Raw genomic sequence first — 21,951 nt, 5'->3', positions numbered from 1 at the left:
GCGTGCGCCCGCTTCCTGTTTATACCCGCAGGGCGGGGGCGCGTGACGCGTTCACGCACGCCAACGTTCATTGGCTTGTTCTGTAGATACTCGAAGTTGATAGGGCTCTCTGAAGTGATCCCAATTACGTACGTCGAACGTGAGCGACTAAAAGGGAACAAATGGATGTGATTACCGCAATGATCTGACAAAAAAAGAGCAAACGTGACTATAATATATATATGTATATGGCATCTAAACTCACAGACCTCGGCCTAAACTCCTCACTCTGTGACTGGATTCAAGACTTCCTCACCGGCAGACCTCAAGTGGTGAAAGTTGGCCAGTTCACCTCAAACTCGATCACCCTGAACGTAGGAGCCCCACAGGGCTGTGTCCTGAGTCCCCTGCTCTACTCTCTCTACACGCATGACTGCGTGTCCTCTCACAGCTCCACATCTATTATCAAATTCGCTGACGATACTGTGGTTCTGGGCCTCATCTCCAACAACGATGAGACCGCATACTTGGATGAGGTAGAGAAACTCACATCATGGTGCCAGGACAACTGTCTCTCTCTGAATGTGAGCAAAACTAAAGAGCTGATCATGGACTTTAGGAAGAGACAGCAGCAGCCCTACACTCCTCTTATGATCAGTAGGACCCCTGTGGAGAGGGTGAGTAGCTTCAAGTACCTCGGTGTAAACATCTCTGAGAACCTGACTTGGACTACACACATCCAAACATAGGTTAAGAAAGCCAGGCAAAGAATGTACCATCTGCGACAGCTGAGGAAATTCAGGGTCTCACCAGCAATCCTGGAAACTTTCTATTCAGGGACCATAGAAAGTGTATTGACTCAGTGCATCTCAGTGTGGTATGGAAACAGCTCAAATCAGGACTGCAAAGCACTACAGAGAGTTGTGCGCTTAGCTGAGCGCATCTCAGGGTCTGCTCTCCCCTCTCTGCAGGACATCTACCTCAAACGCTGCAAAAGTAGAGCTGTCAAAATGATCAAGGACTCAAATCACCCTGGTAACCGACTATTCACTTTGCTTCCATCTGTTAAGCGCTTCCGTAGCCTGATGGCAAAAACTGAGAGACTTAGGAGGAGCTTCTTCCCCCAGGCCATCAGGCTCCTAAACTCTAACTCTGTGTCATAACATCACTTGACTATATAAGTCGTATATAAAATAGGGGAAGTCGTGGCCTAATGGTTAGAGAGTCGGACTCGTAATCCAAAGGTTGCGGGTTCGAGTCTCGGGCCGGCAGGGATTGTAGGTGGGGGGAGTGAATGTCCAGCACCAAACCCCCAACTGCTCCCCGGGCGCCGCAGCATAAATGACTACCCACTGCTCCGGGTGTGTGTTCACAGTGTGTGTGTGTGCACGTTGGATGGGTTAAATGCAGAGCACGAATTCCGAGTATGGGTCACCATACTTGGCAGTATGTCACTTCACTTCATAAGCTATTCATATTTTTTTCTACCTCATATGCTGCCATTTAAATACCCTGTACAACTTTTTGGTAAAAATTTTTTGCACATTCCTGTTATATTACTATTTATGTCAACAACATACTGACCTGCACATTTATATTTATATTTTGTCATCTTTTATTTTATTCTTTTTATTTTTTCTACTTTTCTTTTTCTTAATATTTGTCTATACAATTGCACTGTCCTTATCCTGCTGGTTATACTCTGTATAATTGTGTATGTGACGAATACAAATCTTGAATCTTAAATCTACTATGGCAATGAACGCAGCTAAAAGCCAAGCCACTTTCATGGTACCTAAATCCCAGGATTGGTGCAAACTAAACTGAAACTTACCTGGCTAGCCAGCTAAACCGGCTTCATGGTACAGGCCCCTGATTTAAAATGTCATTAAGCTTTGTTGTAGCACTTTCTGAGTTAAATACTGTAAAGAGAGGCAATGATAATAAAGTCTATCCTCTGTTGTACTCTCACATCAAAATCTCTCCATATTAAGACAAGACAACTTTTTAATTGGAGAAAGCAATATTATGAATGTTTTAGTTAGATGCAATGGTTTAAAGATGGTTAAAAACATCTTGATGGATTTGTATATTATAAACATGTAGCTTATTTGGAGTCAACTTATGGAGTGGAGTCGCGTGGATTATTGTGATGTTTTCATCAGCATTTTAAACTCTTATTCTAATGGCAGCCTTTTACTGCAAAAGACCAATTGGTAAGCAAATAATGCTAATTTTCTCCAAATATGTTCTAATGAGCCATCTACATCTTGGATGGGCTGAAGGTGAGTACATTTTCAACATTTATATTTAGTGGTGAACTATTCCTTTAATTATTACTGAAAGTGTGAGAGTATCTGGATCATCTGTCTGCTTGAGAGGCTTCAGTGTTGATTCAAACAATTGTGTCATCCCAGATTACTCTTTTATTGGATGTTATGGTTTCAAAATGAACCCAGATCAGTACTGGGAGCTGTTAGACAGCTCATAAACGCATAGCATGTGAATGTGCATGTCTTTCTGTCTATATGAGAAGAGTGAGAAACAGAACTGCTGTGGTTTTCTGCACACACAGCTCTTTACAAACCTATATATAAAAAAATCACTTCATCTGATTTCTGCCAAACAGCTATTCTCCTGCTTTCTTCTGTTTCACATCCGGGCAAATATTGATCCAACAAATTACTTCTCAAGGTCAGCTCCCTGCTGGAGCCGTGCTGTTAGAGATAAGGTTGCGGATGGCTTCTGTCAGTCATGCTACTTGCCAGCTGGTTGCAGAATGAAGTGGTACAGATGACAATAAAGACTTATCAAGTACTTGACCAGCAGGAGGGATGGAACATGAGATGTCATTATGTTCCTGCCATATTCACCTTTTCTCTGTCACATTCACCTTTGCAGTTTTCATATTCACTTTTCAAGCTTTTAAACCTGCTGTTTGTGAAAGCTTGAAACATAAATAATCCAATCAACAACAAATCACGTTCTAGGGCATTTTATTCTGATAGATCATGAAAGATTTTTTTTAAAGATTTTTTACATGACATACTGAGCTGTTCTGTCACCCAGCTGAGATATTTCAACAGTCATTCTTTTTCTGTCTTTTTCTGTGCACCACTGACCGGGTTATTATGAGCTGGTTTACCTGCTGAGTTTTGTCCTTTCAAATCATCACCTGGGAGACAGGGATCAACCAAAAACAAGTCAAGTACTGTAAGTTCTTCCACATGTTCAAGCCATCAACATTTTTTATCCAAATCTTTAAAGATCCAAAAAGAAAATAAAGGTCTAATAAAAATGAATTTATCAGTTTGATCCAAGTCTTGTCAAGAGATTTGATCATTTTATATGATGGACAGATTTAATTTAGGCTTTGGTTCACATTTAATCACTCATATAGAGTATATCACATATGGTAAACATAGAAGTTCATGTTTGTGCCACATGCTAAAACAAGCCTCATTGGTTATTGCGCATCACATGCCCTCTTGAGCTTCCTTGTTAAACATATGTGATGTCTATCATTGTTTAATTCTAAATAAAAACCTAAATGAAATCTGTTCATCTTCACAAGACTTGGATTCAGATACTCGATTCATATGGATTTGTTTTATGCTTTTATGACCTTTTTTTGGATCTTGTAAGTTTTGGATCCTTATAGCACTTAATATAGCAAAATACATACTCAAATTAATCTGTATAATTTTTCAACAGACAGAAAAAATTATAACAGACCAGAAAGTCAAAATCTGAGTTCCAAGGGAACAGCAAGGTATGTATAATTTATGCATAATCTAGCAATAGTTTTCAGTCTGTTTACATGTAATGGTTCTCATCTTTAATGTGTTGTGATCTTTACATAGACGCCAAAGTTACATAGTAAGTTTTGTACACACATCATTTAAGATCAGTGTAAGAGTGTCATATGTCCTTTTCTCCTTTTACCTGCAGGGGACAAGCTAAGAATTTCACCCTAACAGTAAAACAACAACAACAAAGCAGGGGCCTGTTTCATTAAACAGGTTTACCAAATAAGCCAGGTTTATGTCAGTTAGTCTGATTTATTGTCAATTGATTTGGTTAAAAAAAGTCAGACTAACTGAAATAAACCTGGTTTGTTTATATGTTGATTATTGCAGTAAGATGTGCTACAAATTAACACTCTCACAGATTCTTCAGATTTGTCTGCTAAGGAATTCTCTCCAGTTTACATTATTTTGATTTATTCAACAATCCTGGGGGCTGATTCATAAAACAAGTTTACCAAACAAGCCAGGCTTATTTCAGTTAGTCTGACTTATTTTGAACCAAATCAATTGACAATAAGTCAGACTAACTGACATAAACCTGGCTTGTTTGGTAAACTTGTTTTATGAATCAAAATAATGTAAACTGGAGAGAATTCCTTTACAGACAAATATGAAGAATTTGTGAGAGAATGTTAATTTTGTAGCACATCTTACTGCATAATGAACATACAAGGAAGTAGGATGTAAAGTGCAGAAGACAAGAGCAAAACAAGAGGTGGCAACACCTAAGTATAAAAGCATAGGCCCAGGGCCGTTTGAAGGAATTTGGGGGCCCCAAGCAAAATGGACATGGAGGCCCCCCGCACGCAAAGGAACCACAGCATAGCCATACAGTTTAAATTCACTCACACTTTATATAAATAAAAAAGGTTTACAGTGCAAATACTGCTGTTGCATATAAACTGCATAAAATTTGAACATTTTCAACAATTGAACATTTGCAAAAAACACCACTGTACCATAAAATCAAATATACATTAAAAAATTGCACAATAACTAAATCCAACATACTGAAAGAAAATTATTTCTTTTATTTTAATTTCTTCTATGTAAAGCACTTTGAGTTGCCATTGTGTATGAAATGTGCTATATAAATAAACTTTTTACTGTTAACAAACAATGAAATTATAATTAAACGTTTACTAATTATTAGTAGTGCTGTGAGTCGACTACCAATGCTTAAAAACATCCCAAGCTAATGTTTGATGCACAGAATTTATTGTGTGGTTTTCCTAAATAGATTATCACAGTGAAATAGTTAGTATAGCATGCTATGCCACTTTCATCAAAACCTATTACAACGCTATAGCAATGTCATGTCATTAAATATGATAAACAGCGATTCTGGAACAGATCTGCGTCTTCCTTATCCCGTTAAAAAACATATTACAGTATGTAATCATATTCCGTCCGTTCAAAAAAAAAGTTGCTCTAACTGTTCGTTACAAGCAGCATTTGCTGTCAGGCAGGTAGCTTAGCTAACATACATAAACATATTTCTGCTAGCCTACCTGCTGCAAAATTGCACCATTTGTACAAGACAAGTAGAGCTATTTTATGTGTGTAATTTATCACTTACCACTGTCTTGTTTTTTCTTATCCTCCTCTTCCTTTCTCTGCTTTCTTTTTTGGCTTCCTGAAGCATAATTCCGCTTCATGACTGCCGAGGAAGTTTTGTATTTTGCCGGCAGCAGAGATCGCGTGGTTGGCTGGCTGCTGTCAGCGAGGGGGGCCCCTTTGAGGGGGGTCCCGATAACAGTGTCATTGCACTTTACTGCATTCACTATCAATGGGGCGCTCACACAGTTTGTCGCTGCATTTTATTCTTAACCAGTCGTTGTCTTGGGGCCCCAGGCCAGCTCGGGACCCCAAGCAATTGCTTGGTTTGCCTGCCTTGTCGCGACGGGCCTGCATAGGCCTACAAGTGAATTTACATTACTGCAGTAGCATTGTCAGGATTTAAAATAATTAATGAGCTTGAGCAGCAGCAGCTCAGGAAATAGAGCTATTAAAATTGAGCTCCTGCTGCTTGTTAAATAAGACATTAGACCACTTTATGACAAACAACGAATGTTATTTATCTTTCCCTTTCAATATATTGAAATTTTATTTTAATGTTTGTTTATTCTTCTTATTATTATTATCATACATTTTATCATCAATTTATATTTTATGTAGAGATTGACTCTAACGTTTAGCTACCACTGGGGATAAAATAAATAAATAAATAACTACTAAGTAATGAATGAATTAACAAACAAGCAAACTACCTATAACAGGGAACACATTCACTATTAACTACGAATTTTCCCTCAATAAACTCCTAATTTGCTGTTTATTAATAGTTAGTAAGGTAGTTCTTAAATTTAGGTATTGGGTAGGATTAGGGATATAGAATAAGGTCATGTAGAATAAGGCATTAATATGTGCTTAATTAGTACTAATAAATGGCTAATATTGTTGTAATATGCATGCTAATAAGCAACTAGTTAAGAGAGCCTAAAATAAAGTGTTACCAATAAAGGTTAGCATGAGTAATGTATATTCTTCACTAATTGCTGGATTTCATTTTAACTTTGTTCTTAGTTCTTATGATGTGTCTCTGTTGCAGGTCCGTTGGAGATCGCTGAAATGGAACAATGGAGTTGCTGGAGAATCAATGGGCTGAACTATACAGGTAAGTATAGTGCAGGGAGTCAGGAACAGTTCAAAGGAATGAATGGTAGACCGGACGGTGAGTATCTGAGAGGTGCGTGCTTTTATAGTGTGACTTGATTAGTGACAGCAGGTGCGGGTGTTCAGGACTCAGTTGACTGTGATCTGGTGATTGTCCTGGATGGTGACTGAGGCTACTGTGACGAATCCCTGACAAAACTATTATTTAACAATCAATACCATATAAACACTTATGTGAACATTTTCTGAGCATACAGGAGAAAACAAAAAGCTAAAATCTTTGGCAATATATGTAGTAAAGATAAATGTTGAAACAAAATCCATCCAATCCAATATCATGGTATCATTGCAGGGTTTACACAGACAAACAATGCTTACAAATATATGGTATTTTTGCTTGCTCATTAAACATTCCTTAATTAATTTCCAGCAATATCGATGACTTGATTGCACAGATACTATTTGAACTGAACTGAGCTGGATGACATCATTGAATGAGTCCTTCTGCATTATAGACACACTATTTTCTTATTTAATACTGTAAAGCTGCTTTGACACAATCTGTATTGTTAAAAGAGCTATATAAATAAAGGTGACTTTACTTGGCTAAATATCTTGTCAAGAGAAGGAAAGCATCCAATGTGGAAGCAAAGCAAATTACTTCGGACTTAAAGGACTTGTGTATGTCTGTACAGTACGGTACTTTTACATTGTTTGTCTGTGCAAATCTTGCTGCCATAAATCAGTTGGCTTGACAGATTTCCTATTATATATTGCCAAAGGTTTTCAGAAAAATATGTTTGAGTGCAAAGAAAATGTTTAGATAAGTGGTTGTGCAATTTTGATGGGTAATTAATAGCATGACGGTACTAATGTTGTGTAATGATAAATATTCATTCAAAGTTAATTAATAATAATATTCAGCTATAGCCCTTGATAAATACTCTTTTACCGTCAAATAATGTTAGTACAGATCCTACAAAATTATTAACACTTTATGCATCACAAATATGCATAATTAATTCTTGATTAAAGATAACTCATATTAGTAAAGTTACAAATATTAGTAACACATCAGCTGATTTTCACATGGTTCTCACTTTACAGTGAGGTTCACAAAAAACCTAAACGCTTTATCACTATTATGTAACATAAAACACATACAAGTTGTACATAATTTTCAAATTCAGACATATATGTAAAGTGTATCATTTAAAAATAATATTTCTTCTGAAAAATAAAAATTGCTAAAAGTGTACTTGCATTCAGGCTATTGAAGGCTGGAGAAATTTAGCATTTCATCACTAGCTCACCAGTGAATCATCTGCAGCGAATGAGTGCAGTCAGAATGAGAGTAAAAAAAAAACAAAAATCCACAGGTGTCACGGTGCACACACGAGGAGGACACAGGAACACGCAGACGAGGATGTAACTCAAAATATAGTCTTTAATGAAGACATCACGGCAGGGCAAGACAAGGCAAGGCTGACACAGACAGGAACACCGGGGAGTAACGAGTAGACAAGACAAAATCTAACTGATCATACAGGACTAATATACAAGGGATAATGAGACGAACACGGCTAGACAAGAATTAACTAATGATTAAATTTAACAAGGACAGGAAACAAACCAAATATGGACACAAGAGGCAGGAACACATGACACACACGACAGAGGACTGACATAACTTGAGCCTTAACAGTTCCATCAGGGAGGGGGGGTGGGCGCTCTGGAGGCCCCTCAGGACAGACACAGAACGGAACACAGCACGGTGAGCTCCAGAGTGGAACAGACAGATCGGAGGCCATGGTGGAGCTGGGAGCTCAGGAGGCCATGGCAGATGATCTTCAGGCCTTGGCCCCAGACCCCTCGGCCCGGCCCCTACAGCTGGAACCCTTTTACCCCCCCCAAAAAAAATTTCCCTGGGGAAGTTAGGGGGTATCAGGAGCCCTCCGGGGCTAGACACACAGAACAATACATGACAGGACAGTCCACACGGGCTAGACAAACAGGAACAGGAATGGACAGGACAGCCCACAGGAACAGGAAGCCCTCCTGGGCTAGCTCGGAAGCTGAGGCCTCTCCTGGGCATGACAAGGAGTCAGGGGCCCTCACAAGGTCCCTCAGCAACCGCCTCCACTTCCGCGACCAGGGGGCAGGCGACTGGAAATGGCCTCTGCGGCCACTACAAGAAGAGCCACCTGCCCCAGACGGGTCTCCGTGGACAAGACCGACATGATGATTAAAATTGTCCTGTGGGCACGACAAGACAAAACCGGCACTCCTGGCCGGAAAAATGAAACAGCGGCGATCCGACGGGCTTGACTCCCGCGAACGGCGGCGCCATCTCCTGCGAACGTGAGCTTCGGTGAGCCGCGGATGGCGGCGTGACTTGGGGGAGCCGCCGACGGTGGGTTGGCTTTCCCCACGGACGGCGGAGGATAACTCCCACGACAGACAGACAGGAACAAAATAAAAACTAGAAAAAAAACGAGCAAAACAAAACAAGGTGAAGGGGCGCCGCTTACTGTTAGGTCTGGTCTTCTGTCACGGTGCACACACGAGGAGGACACAGGAACACGCAGACGAGGATGTAATTCAAAATATAGTCTTTAATGAAGACATCACGGCAAGACAAGGCAAGGCTGACACAGACAGGAACACCGGGGAGTAACGAGTAGACCAGACAAAATCTAACTGAACAGACAGGACTAATATACAAGGGATAATGAGACGAACACGGCTGGACAAGAATTAACTAATGATTACATTTAACAAGGACAGGAAACAAGCCAAATATGGACACAAGAGGCAGGAACATATGACACACACGACAGAGGACTGACAACAGGTAATCCACATGACTCCAGTCCATTAATTATGTCTTGTGAAGTTAAAAACAAAAACAAGACAAAAACTAATCCATCATTAAAGAGTTTAACTTTAGTATACAATATATTTGAATTGGTGTCTGTAAGATTGATTTGATTGGGGTAATAGTTAAGAATAAGATTCAGCCACTGAAAAACAATTGTCTATATACAAACTCGATTCCAAAAAAGTTGGGACACTGTACAAATTACGAATAAAAAAGGAATGCAATAATTTACAAATCTCATAAACTTATATTTTATTCACAATAGAATATAGATAACATATCAAATGTTGAAAGTGAGACATTTTGAAATGTCATGCCAAATATTGGCTCATTTTGGATTTCATGAGAGCTACACATTCCAAAAAAGTTGGGACAGGTAGCAATAAGAGGCCGGAAAAGTTAAAAGTACATATAAGGAACAGCTGGAGGACCAATTTGCAACTTATTAGGTCAATTGGCAACATGATTGGGTATAAAAAGAGCCTCTCAGAGTGGCAGTGTCTCTCAGAAGTCAAGATGGCAAGAGGATCACCAATTCCCCCAATGCTGCGGCGACAAATAGTGGAGCAATATCAGAAAGGAGTTTCTCAGAGAAAAATTGCAAAGAGTTTGAAGTTATCATCATCTACAGTGCATAATATCATCCAAAGATTCAGAGAATCTGGAACAATCTCTATGCGTAAGGGTCAAGGCCGGAAAACCATACTGGATGCCCGTGATCTTCGGGCCCTTAGACGGCACTGCATCACATACAGGAATGCTACTGTAATGGAAATCACAACATGGGCTCAGGAATACTTCCAGAAAACATTGTCGGTGAACACAATCCACTGTGCCATTCGCCGTTGCTGGCTAAAACTCTATAGGTCAAAAAAGAAGCCATATCTAAACATGATCCAGAAGTGCAGGCGTTTTCTCTGGGCCAAGGCTTATTTAAAATGGACTGTGGCAAAGTGGAAAACTGTTCTGTGGTCAGACGAATCAAAATTTGAAGTTCTTTTTGGAAAATTGGGATGCCATGTCATCCGGACTAAAGAGGACAAGGACAACCCAAGTTGTTATCAGCGCTCAGTTCAGAAGCCTGCATCTCTGATGGTATGGGGTTGCATGAGTGCGTGTGGCATGGGCAGCTTACACATCTGGAAAGGCACCATCAATGCTGAAAGGTATATCTAAGTTCTAGAACAACATATGCTCCCATCCAGACGTTGTCTCTTTCAGGGAAGACCTTGCATTTTCCAACATGACAATGCCAGACCACATACTGCATCAATTACAACATCATGGCTGCGTAGAAGGAGGATCTGGGTACTGAAATGGCCAGCCTGCAGTCCAGATCTTTCACCAATAGAAAACATTTGGCGCATCATAAAGCGGAAGATGCGACAAAGAAGACCTAAGACAGTTGAGCAACTAGAAGCCTGTTTTAGACAAGAATGGGACAACATTCCTATTCCTAAACTTGAGCAACTTGTCTCCTCAGTCCCCAGACGTTTGCAGACTGTTATAAAAAGAAGAGGGGATGCCACACAGTGGTAAACATGGCCTTGTCCCAACTTTTTTGAGATGTGTTGATGCCATGAAATTTAAAATAAACTTATTTTTCCCTTAAAATGATATATTTTCTCAGTTTAAACATTTGATATGTCATCTATGTTGTATTCTGAATAAAATGTTGAAATTTGAAACTTCCACATCATTGCATTCTGTTTTTATTCACAATTTGTACAGTGTCCCAACTTTTTTGGAATCGGGTTTGTAAATAAATACATACATACACACATACGTATACATAAAAAATGCAGACCACTAACCTGACTACTGAAATACCCTGGGACAAATAGCAGGTTTCCCAAGAAGGACCCATAAATAAATTGAAGAGGGTTGTCATTAGAATGATTGAGGTAAATTGAAGTATTCCATCATCTGTTCACCCACCAAGCTCTCTAATGGAATCAGTGGAACCAGGTGAATGGACACTGACCAGAGCACAGCTGTACGTGAAACTAAAGAATGTTCTGAAGCCTGACAGCAAGACAAAATCTTCTGTTAAGATGTTTCTCTTTGTCAACCCTCCTCACAGGTATGCTTCGTCTGCAAGGGGAAATGTTGTTAATTTTTCGCTGTTCTTTCAGTGTGCTGCTAGAACTGTTGACACTTGGGAGTGCCATTATGGAGATGTTTCATTGTGAGACAGATAATCTGTCAGCAGTGGGATTTGTTTTAAAATCCTTTTGTCAGGTGGAAGATGAGAGGCTGCCAACTATTATCTGCCAGTCTCGCCACTTTAAATTTCCTATTATTCCCAGAGTCTGTGTCACTAGGTACAGACGTTCAGGACCTCTGAGGTCAGAAGCAGAGGTGTAAAAAGTACTCAAATTTTACTAAAGTGAAAGTAAAGTTACTCAGTGAAAATTTTACTCAATTAAAAATACAAGTATCTGGCCAAAAACATACTTGAATAAAAGTACAAAAGTACTACTTTAAATTGTACTCAAGTATTAAAAAAGTAGAAGCACTTTTTTTCCTGACAGACATACAGAAGTTTGGTTAAAGGGAGAAAACGAAACTAAATGCAATGGCACAGGTCAAACACATATCTAGTGCAGCGATAACAATTAAAATGCAGCACGGTGGAACACATACACACACACACACACAAAATTGCAGGGAAAGGGATTAAAAGGAAACTCCATCTTTTCCACCCTTATGCCATCCCATATAATATATGAATGAATTATGCATTCGTATAGCGCTTTATTGTGTATTGCTGGACACCCAAAGCACTTTACAATCATGTGGGGGGTCTCTCCTCAACCACCACCAGTGTGCAGCATCTACCTGGATGATGCGATGGCAGCCACAGTACAACGGCGCCAGTGCGCTCAGCACACACCAGCCGCATATATATATATATATATATATATATATATATATGACTTTTATTTATCAGATGAACACAAACTAAGATCTAAATCATCCATACTAAATCATCTCTCTTCTTATAAGACAGGTATGGGACATCCAAAAATGACACTTCAAAAACTACACAAAGTGAATATGACAGTAACTCATACAACTACTGTTAATGAAACAATATTTTAAACTTGACCGTCGTTTTCACTTTGTGTGGTTTCTGAAGTGGTCTTGTCCCCTTGCATTATACAGATTCAAACTTTTTGCTTGTGTTCATCTGAAGAAAGAAAGTCATAAACATCAGGGACAACATGAGAATCTTAATTTTTGGGTGAAATATAACTTTTATTAACAATGTGATGAAGAGGTTAGAAACATATTCCAGACAGAATGCAAGAATGGGCTGAATTAATGAGGAGAGTCATAGAATGAAAACATACAACATTAACGTTTTGAAAGGCCACTTTTTTTGTGTTGTATACGTCACTGTCTAAAAGGATAATTCATCTTTTAATAGTTTATTTGGGTCATTTTTATCTGGGCTTTTTCTCAGCAAATATTGCTACATAATTATTAGTGACTTATGAATATGAATTAATGAGCAAATCATGTAATTATTAAGATAAAAAAAAATATTAATTGATAGTCCAAATCCCTACTCAGTGTGTCACATTATGACATTATTAAAACAACCTATCCACTACCTGGTAAGAACATCACAACATGAATTACAATTAAGTAAACATACAATGTTCATTTAAACACTTTTTTGGAGATTTAACATTTACATTGTAACATTTAATAAAAAAAATAATAATTAACATAACAGTGAAAGCTAACACCATGTTTCCTAATGATATGATATCTCCCAAGGGTAACGTGAAAAGGGGCCAAGTACTGAGCCTTGAGGTACTCCATACTAGAGGTCTTCACGGGTCCAAAAATTTGTATCCGAACCCGAAGAGACCCGTAAATGTGCTGCGCGGAACTGACCCGGACCCAGTATTTTTTTTTTTTTTACTTTTTTTTTTTACTTTTTTTTTAAGTTTAAAAAAAAAAAAAAATTGCTCCGAGTCTTTATTACAACCAACAAAAAGGTAAACCCATGCAGACCCGAGAAATGCCTTAAATGTACTACCCGGACCTGCCCGAACCCGGCTGGGAAGACACAGACCCGACTGCACCCGTCCAGATCGGCACATATTGCACAGCAAATGCTATTAAGTCAATAAACATGTTGCGAAAAAATCAACCTTTTGCCTTAAATACTGTAGCCCTCTCCCTGACTGCAATGCATACAATCCTCCTTGCCAATACATTTCCATCCATGTTAGGCTGTTCCTCTCTCTTGCCGTCTGAAAGAGCCTTCTTAATACACTCATTATTCCAGCTTCAAAAGTGTACTTGCTGTCACGGAGACTGATGACTAATGCAACTTTGCAGTTTTTTTTCCATCTCGAGTCAACTTGGACTACTTTTTGTTGGTTGTAATAAAGACTCGGAGCAATTTTTTTTTAGCAAAAAACGCACAGAATTAGAAGTTTGTTCCACTTTACTGCATGCGTGTTCAATAACAGGTGCCTCTCTTCTTCAGTTTTCTTTCAACTTTTTTTTTCACATCACTCATGAAGGAATCCATGATCACCGTCATGATTTCCCGCTAATACTTTACCCATGTAAAGTCCCTGTAAAGGGCTCATTTGTGGAGTTTGTAGCTAAATGGCTATTTGTGACTTCAAATAAGCATGTGTGGGAATGGTATAAATTTGACAATTTTAATCCGTCTGCCATTTTAAGACGTAGTATACTTTAAGATGTAGTATAGGTTCCTTGTGATGTGTGTGTAAAAGAAATGTTTCAGTCCTACCGCTCCCTTAGGAATGGCCTTCAGTTTATCAAAGATGTATGAATGAAGAGATGATGACGAGATGAAGAGCTGATAGACGTCTGTTTAAAAGGAACTCACTCCTGGAGGAACTACTCAGAGAACTCAAGTCCCAGTATCATCATCCAACGAATAGGTCAAGGGAAAAAAAAAAACAGTCAGAATGTCTTGGAAAACAAAGAACCACAGAAAGGAATGAGAAGTATTCCTTCAACTTCAGCAGCTCTCTATGCTGTGCGTGGTCTCTCATCACATTCATTTAATCCGCTATTGCCGTGCACTCTCTCCATGCACGCGCTACCCCACCCTCTTAAAGGGGCAATACCAAATTAATGCAGTACTGTCTTGAAACATACTAAAAGTGTCAAGGGTTACATGAGCATCGTGGAGGTTGCGTTTGAAGACATCAAGGTATTCCACAGGCATTTGAGGCTGATTTCAAGTTTGACAGACCTACCGCTGGTTTCAGCCAGAGCAGCTGTCATTCCAAGGGCCTCAACACTTATCACAGAGACTGTTTCCTTTTCTTCAGTGGTGTTTCCTTTTCTTCAGTGGTCCCTGAGCTCCAGAGCTCGTTCTTGTTCCCGAATCATCTGAGCCTGCTCTAGCTCCTCCCGAGGTGGTAGCTCCCGCTGCAGAACCTTTCAAGGTTCTGCACAATGTAAAGGTAATATGTAATTTAAAGGGAAATAGTTTACTTAATCTCAAAGGGAATCATTTATGGGAATTTGAACAGACTCACTGTTTTACGGCTGATCACTGAGGCGGCAGCGATTGACTGAATGAGCCTTATAACAGCAACTCTGCATTGGATATTAAAATCCAAAATATAGTGAAAACACTATTTAACCTGTTAACGTTCACCAGAGCGACGTCGCACTGAACGCTCTTTGTTTGCATGTGTCATTGTTTTCTAATAGAATAAATGAAACGGGACAAAGTTAATCTTGACAAACTATATATCATTCTGAGGGTCTAAGCCTCAAGCATCGACGACAGATCGCTGTTTTTCGATGGAAAGCTTATAAGGAATGTATTTGCTACATTTGTGTAAGCAGTACACATCCAAACACGCAGAGTAAAAAAGCAGTACGTACCTTTATCATTGTAATAACGAGTCACAAATGCGTCCACTGCTGAAATCCCAGTTTAGTTAGACAGGTAAGGGTCCACAGAACAACATCCCAGCGAGCACTTTTAGTCCAGCGAAACAATAACGTTGTAATAAGGATGAATATTCCTTTGTTTACGTTTCATTTCTTCAGAGAGTTATTGTTCGCGTCCGTTATGGAATAAATTACGCTCAAAAAGAGCGTCTTGGTGGTAAAAAAAACAACACGGTGCTGTAGCATACAGTTTTACAAACAGAATGAGACCGTCCACGGAAAAAAAAGTCTCAGAAAAGCGGAATATAGATTATTTGAATTTGGTGCTCCCTCCAGTCACCCATGACGCACGCTGTGACATGCACGCTGTCATCTGAGCGGGGCGTAACTTAGCGATCTGCTTTATCCATAAAAAACTTTTTTTTTTTTCTTCTACATTTTTTATATGTGTGTGTGTGTATTGTGTGGGGAATGTGGCCGTATCTGCATGATTATAATATGTATGGACGGACATCAGCGTGTTTATTACCGACTCTATGATGGCTATCATTGTGATTCATTGATCAGCTATTATTGATTATATGGCCCATCTGTTTGATTATCATCTGAATGGAAGCACATCAGCGTGTGATTACTGACTCTATGACCATGTCTGGCAATCAGAATACTTCAGTATACATACTATATACAAAGCATTTTTTTTTCTATTTTGTTTTTCCTTTTTTATTACTCAAATAATTATTTTTGTATTTTTTTGTGCTCAAATAAATCTGTCTATTATTTTATAATTGAAAAATTATGCAGGAACATGTATAATGACTAAAATAGCTTGTATAATTCTGCAATCCATTTGGTGGTTATTTTTCCTCAAACAGGGGGGTGGGGGGACTATAAATAGTTTCAGAAAAAATATTGCAGGAATCTCATTTTTCATGGTATCTTCTTCAAATTTGAAATATGAACTCATGAGACATGTGGCGATCCATTACTTTTCTGGATTGCTCCAGGACTTATTTCATGTATTTGTATATGAAATAAAAAAAACATTCAGTGTGGAAAAACATTTTTCAAGGCATGTCAGTGTCTATAACTTTTTATCTTTTGGAGCATTATCAACTCTGGATGATAGATAGTAAAGCCCAGAGTGTCTTCTTTCCAAAGATACCTAATTTGTTTGTGTAAGCACACTTTGTCACAAACTGTTACCATTTTAATTTAGGTAGGTTATTTTCACCTGCGAGGCCCCAAATGGGGGTGAAGGTTAACAGGTTACTAGCACAGTAACAAAGATCGGCAGTTTAAGACATTAACTTGTAAGCACAAGATACTTCTCTTTTCAATATAAATAAGGCTTTATTTGATAAATCTAAGACAAGTAAACTAATCTAACACATGAACACAAGCATTCACACGTTGCAGGAAAAGAGAAAGTGAGGAAAGAATGAGTTTAAGAGAATGAAAATGTGATATCCCAAGTTTACAGCAATATGTGCTATTGCATAGACCTGAACAACCATCAAACACTTAATTAACCCTCGTATTGAGTTTCTCAATGAGGCTAAAATTTGGATTAAATGCACCAGCTCAGCAAAAATCTGGAAGTTACTTGCTTGCCTTGCCCTGGGAGTAAAGGGATTCCCTTTGTCGTCATTGCAGGAAAGGGGGTTTTCCGAGGTTACTGATTGGCTGAGAGTTCAGTGGTCGTTTGTAGTGAAGTCTTGGGAAGCCAATAATTGGGCGTTGGCTGGAGATGGTTTCAGTTGCTAGTTGAAGTTTGAAGCGGGTGCAGTCAAACTGGACTTTGCAGCTAACTTAACTTTTGAACACGAAACTCAACGGAAAGAAAATAAATTAAAGTAAAATGATAAAAGTATGTAACGAGACTAGGTGGTTTTTCTCCTCATCGTGGTGTAGCAGCTTGCATGTATAAAGTTATAAAGTTATCCGTATGAAACCAACACGATGTTCAGTCTGTCCCATTTAACTCATTATTTCTAATGCGATCCCGCCCCCTCACGGCATGCGCCGTTCATATGTAAATAACCACGTGAGCCGCGCGCACATGGAGATGCCCAACATAAACAAAGAGTGAAGAAGTCGTTTATCGCAGCTATACTGTTCGTTTCTGGAAGAAGACACCCTGAGTAAAGGCTGGATTTCCCTCAAAATAAGAGCAAGTGTTCATCAGAAGAGATTATATATTTGATGAGTAAGTAATGTTTCTTTTTTGCATTAGTTAGCGTGTTATTGTGACAAACTTGAACACGTTTATTTGGGTTTTCCCCAAATGACAACATGATGAACACCACCATCTAAAGCCGGGCTCACACTGTGCGATTTTTAAAAGTATTTTGCGATTGTTGCTTGTCACACTGTACGAACATGATCCCCATGTCAGACTGTAGGATCTCAGTTGTCTTAATGTCAGACTGTACGACAGTCAAGACGCGACAAAAACGGACGTACTCAAGAAGACTTGTCCGGAGTTTTACGTCATCAATACGTGACCCGCGTTCTCTCGCTATAATGGTAGCTAGCAAACAACAGCAACGTGTAGCGTTAGTTTTATTAATTACATGCCTTGATGTTAAAAAAAACAAAAAAGACGACGTGTGTGGAGCAAGTCATGGCTGGGCAAAAGAGGACTTTATGGACTTCCAGTTCTACAGAGCGAACTTGAGGTAATTTTGTTATTCGAGTTTAAACGTCCTGCCCCTTAATAAATAAACTTTAAGTAAACTTTACCTTGTACATGTATTGTTTTTACAAATAATGAATGGTTTGAAGTTGTCGCGCTAATTGCGTCATCAAGTTCAGTGCTCCTATTGGTTCTTGGTTTGACGGTCGTCGTAGGAGATGTCACACTGCAGGAAACTTGAGGAAAGTGTCTGAAATCTTCTGACACTGCCAGAATTTAATCGGAGGAAAAAAATTATCGCAACGGCAATTAATCGGCTGTCGGTGAACATGTCAAACCAGTGATCTAGACAACCGATTTTAGCCTAGGATTATAGGAATCTTTTAGGATTTTCAAAATTTGTCTCAGACGAACAAATCGTGGCCAAAATCGCACAGTGTGAGCCGGGCTTAAGAATGTTTAGACCGTGCTTATAATAATCTGTTCACAAATATATTTTAATAGCGCACTAAACAATAATTAGTTTCTCAGATATAAAATATCCTTTTTTATATAGTACAAAGTACATCCTTTTGTGGAATAAAGCATACGTGAATGTATATGGTTACAGAATCATAACATAGGCTACTATAAAATCATACATACTAGGCTATATGACTACAAAATCATAGTTGTTTTTTCCCAAACTGTAATTCCAGACAACAATGTTTGAAATTGATGGGCAATTTATTGTATTTAAATTTCTTATGGTGATGATGTTTTCATGCTCTATATAAAACAATAAAAGTAATATGAGAGTACATTGTAACATGATAAATGCTACGAGTCCAAGTATGTTTAGAACATGTTTATGATTAATAGCCTACTCTGTTCAAAAATAGATTTTAATAACGTGCTAAACAATAATAATTAGTTTCTCAGATATAAAATGTATTTTTTTGTTTACGATAGTACAAAGCATACGTGAGTCTATAAAACCTATATATACATATATATATATATGCGCCTGATATTAACATGCTCACAAATGTTTTTGGTTGTTTGTAGTTTATTGAATCAGATACCTGAACCACAGATGAATCCTGCTGACTTTCTTCTAACTGTTTTATAGCTCAGTGTTCACAATAATGTGTCTTTGACCTTCATTATGTATGTTTGGATTTTACTGTGTTGTAAATAAAATACAAATAATTTAAAAAAACAATGTTTTCAATCTCCTCACATTCTCTCTTACCTGCCTCAAAGTCACAGTCACACTGATGGGCCATTATGGACCATTAGGGGAGGGCCCTTTGTCTCTCAGGTGAAAATCACTTAATTTTCAAGGCCATTGACACTCCCTCGCATATAGGCTTTCAGTCACAAAACATATCTTAAAAAAATTTAATCAATATATTGTTTTCTGTGAATGAGTAAGCAGAATGATTTTCGCATAATTGTGAAGTAAATATTCTAGCCTACAAGACTGATTACTCAAAAGTATTATTTAGGACTATTTAGTGTGGGTTTTATGGCCTTATTTCAGCTTCATTTTTTCCCCAAAAACTTACTAACCACGCATTATATTTTTTTTCTAAAAAATGCAAACATGTACATCCATCTTGGTCACATAATATTGTAGCACAGTTTGTGATAAATACAAAAAAAAATACATGTTGGTCAATAGTATGTTATAAGTAGCTGAAATAAGCACAAATATCAGGGCATGTCAAAACATCTCAAGGGCCCCAAAATCACCTCACACCCCAGAGGGTTAAGTTGAAGCTGGCATGTAGGCCAGAGCTTGCTCAAATAGCGCTAAAAGCAGCGTCAAAACGCGGTGGCAAAAGTTGAGGCAATCAGAGAAGAGAGAGGGGTTTGATGGTGTGCTGAGTTTTTAAACTTGGCTTTCGGACCATCCCAATGGATGTCTTGACCAATTAGAAATGATCTTAGCTAGGGGTGTTGCTCTCTTTCTTCCCCATCATAAATCCTGTATCAGTCACATGGTCCAAATTTTCCCGCTCTTGTAAAGTATAATTTTGGACATGATTTCTATAACAAGACTATGATACATTTGACAAAGAATTGATTGGAAGAAACATTTAAAGCATGAATTTCCAAACTCATACATACCAAACACGAATATAAATCCTTAAAGTCGTTCGATAGTTATTAAAGGGTTGTGCCAATGATTCGCTCAGCAGTCCGGACTACCCTATGTAGTCTTCTGAGGTCAGATTTGGTAGCTGAGCTGAACCAGACAGTTATTGAAGTGCAGATAATGGATTCAATGATGGCAGAGTAGAACTGTTTCAGCATCTTCTGTGGCAGGTTGAACTTCCTCAGCTGGCGAAGGAAGTACAACCTCTGCTGGGCCTTTTTCACAATGGAGTCAATGTGAGTGTCCCACTTCAAGTCCTGCGAGATGGTGGTGCCCAGGAACCTGAATGACTCCTCTGTTGTTACAGTGCTGTTCTTGATAGTGAGTGGGGGGAGAGCAAGGGGGTTTCTCCTGATGTCCACGGCTCCACTGTTTTGAGCGTGTTGAGCTCCAGGTTGTTAAGACTGCACCAGACAGCCAGCTCCTTAACCTCCTGTCTGTAAGCAGACTCGTCACCATCCTGATTGAGGCCGATAAGTGTGGTGTCATCTGCAAACTTCAGGAGCTTGACAGAGGGGTCTTTAGAGGTGCAGTCATTGGTGTACAGGGATAATAGCAGTGGGAAGAGAGCGCAGCCCTGAGGAACTCCAGTGCTGGATGAGAATTTTCCCAGCCTCACTAGCTGCTGCCTGTCTGTCAAGAAGCTGGTGATCCACTGACAGACGGCGGTGGACACGGAGAGCTGAATTAGTTTGGGCAGGAGGAGGTTTGGGATGATAGTGTTAAAAGCTGAGCTGAAGTCCACAAACAGAATTCTCACATAGGTCCCTGGTCTGTCTAGGTGTTGCAGAACATAATTCAGTCCCATGTTGACTGCATCATCCACAGACCTATTTGCTCTGTAGGCAAACTGAAGAGGATCCAGCAAGGGTCCAGTAATGTCCTTCAGGTGGGCCAGCACCAGTTTTTCAAATGACTTCATGACCACAGACGTTAGAGCCACAGGCCTGTAGTCATTTAATCCTGTAATTTTGGGTTTCTTTGAGATGGGGATGATGGTGGAACATTTGAAGCATGAAGGGACTTTGCACAGCTCCAGTGATCTGTTGAAGATCTGTGTGAAGATGGGGACCAGCTGGTCAGCACAGGATTTCAGACAGGCTGGTGTGACACCGTCTGGGCCTGGTGCTTTCTTCCTCTTCTGCTTCCGGAAGACCTGTCACACATTGTCTTCACTGATCTGAGGTACAGGTGTGGGGGAGAGGGGGGTTGATGGAGGTGTTATTGGTTATGTGGAGAGGTGTTCAGAGTGGGTGTGGGGTGTTTTTTCAAACCTGCAGTAGAAATGGTTGATTCTCCACAGTGCTGGTGGATGGTGTCTTGTAGTTGATTATCTCTTTCAGACCTTTCCACACTAATGCCGAGTCACTGGAAGTGAACTGAATCCTTAGTTTTCCAGAATAATTCCTCTTTGCTACTCTGATCTCCTTTTCCAGTGCGGAGGAATGTGAACACTCACTACAATGAACGAGCAAAACTCCCGCCGCGAATAGAAAGGCTTACAGTTAATGAAGAGCGTTTCTAGATCGGAACAGCACATCTTCTTTAACACATTTCTACACCACCTCTTATTGATGTAAAAGCATGTGCCTCCGCCGCGCGATTTCCCCGTTGATTCTGCGTCCTTATTTGAATCCTTATTTGTCTGGGAGAGCAGAAGGAGTTCGTCCGTTTTGTTGAATAGAGAGCGGAGATTCGCCAGATGGATGCTAGGCAGCGCTGTCCGAAATCCACGCTGTCTGAGCTTCACGAGCGCGCCGGTTCGCTTCCCCTGTCTGTGTTGGTTTTTAATAAAGACTCAGAGTACTCATTTTTAGTCAAACGCACAGAACAAAAAGTGCGTTCTCCTTTACTGCGTGTTCAGACAAAACGTATACAGCTCTTCTTCAATGCTAGCTAACAGAATACAAAAAATATG

Source organism: Barbus barbus (genome assembly GCF_936440315.1).
Source record: "Barbus barbus genome assembly, chromosome: 38".
Taxonomy (NCBI): domain Eukaryota; kingdom Metazoa; phylum Chordata; class Actinopteri; order Cypriniformes; family Cyprinidae; genus Barbus; species Barbus barbus.
This window is presented reverse-complemented; position numbering follows the sequence as displayed.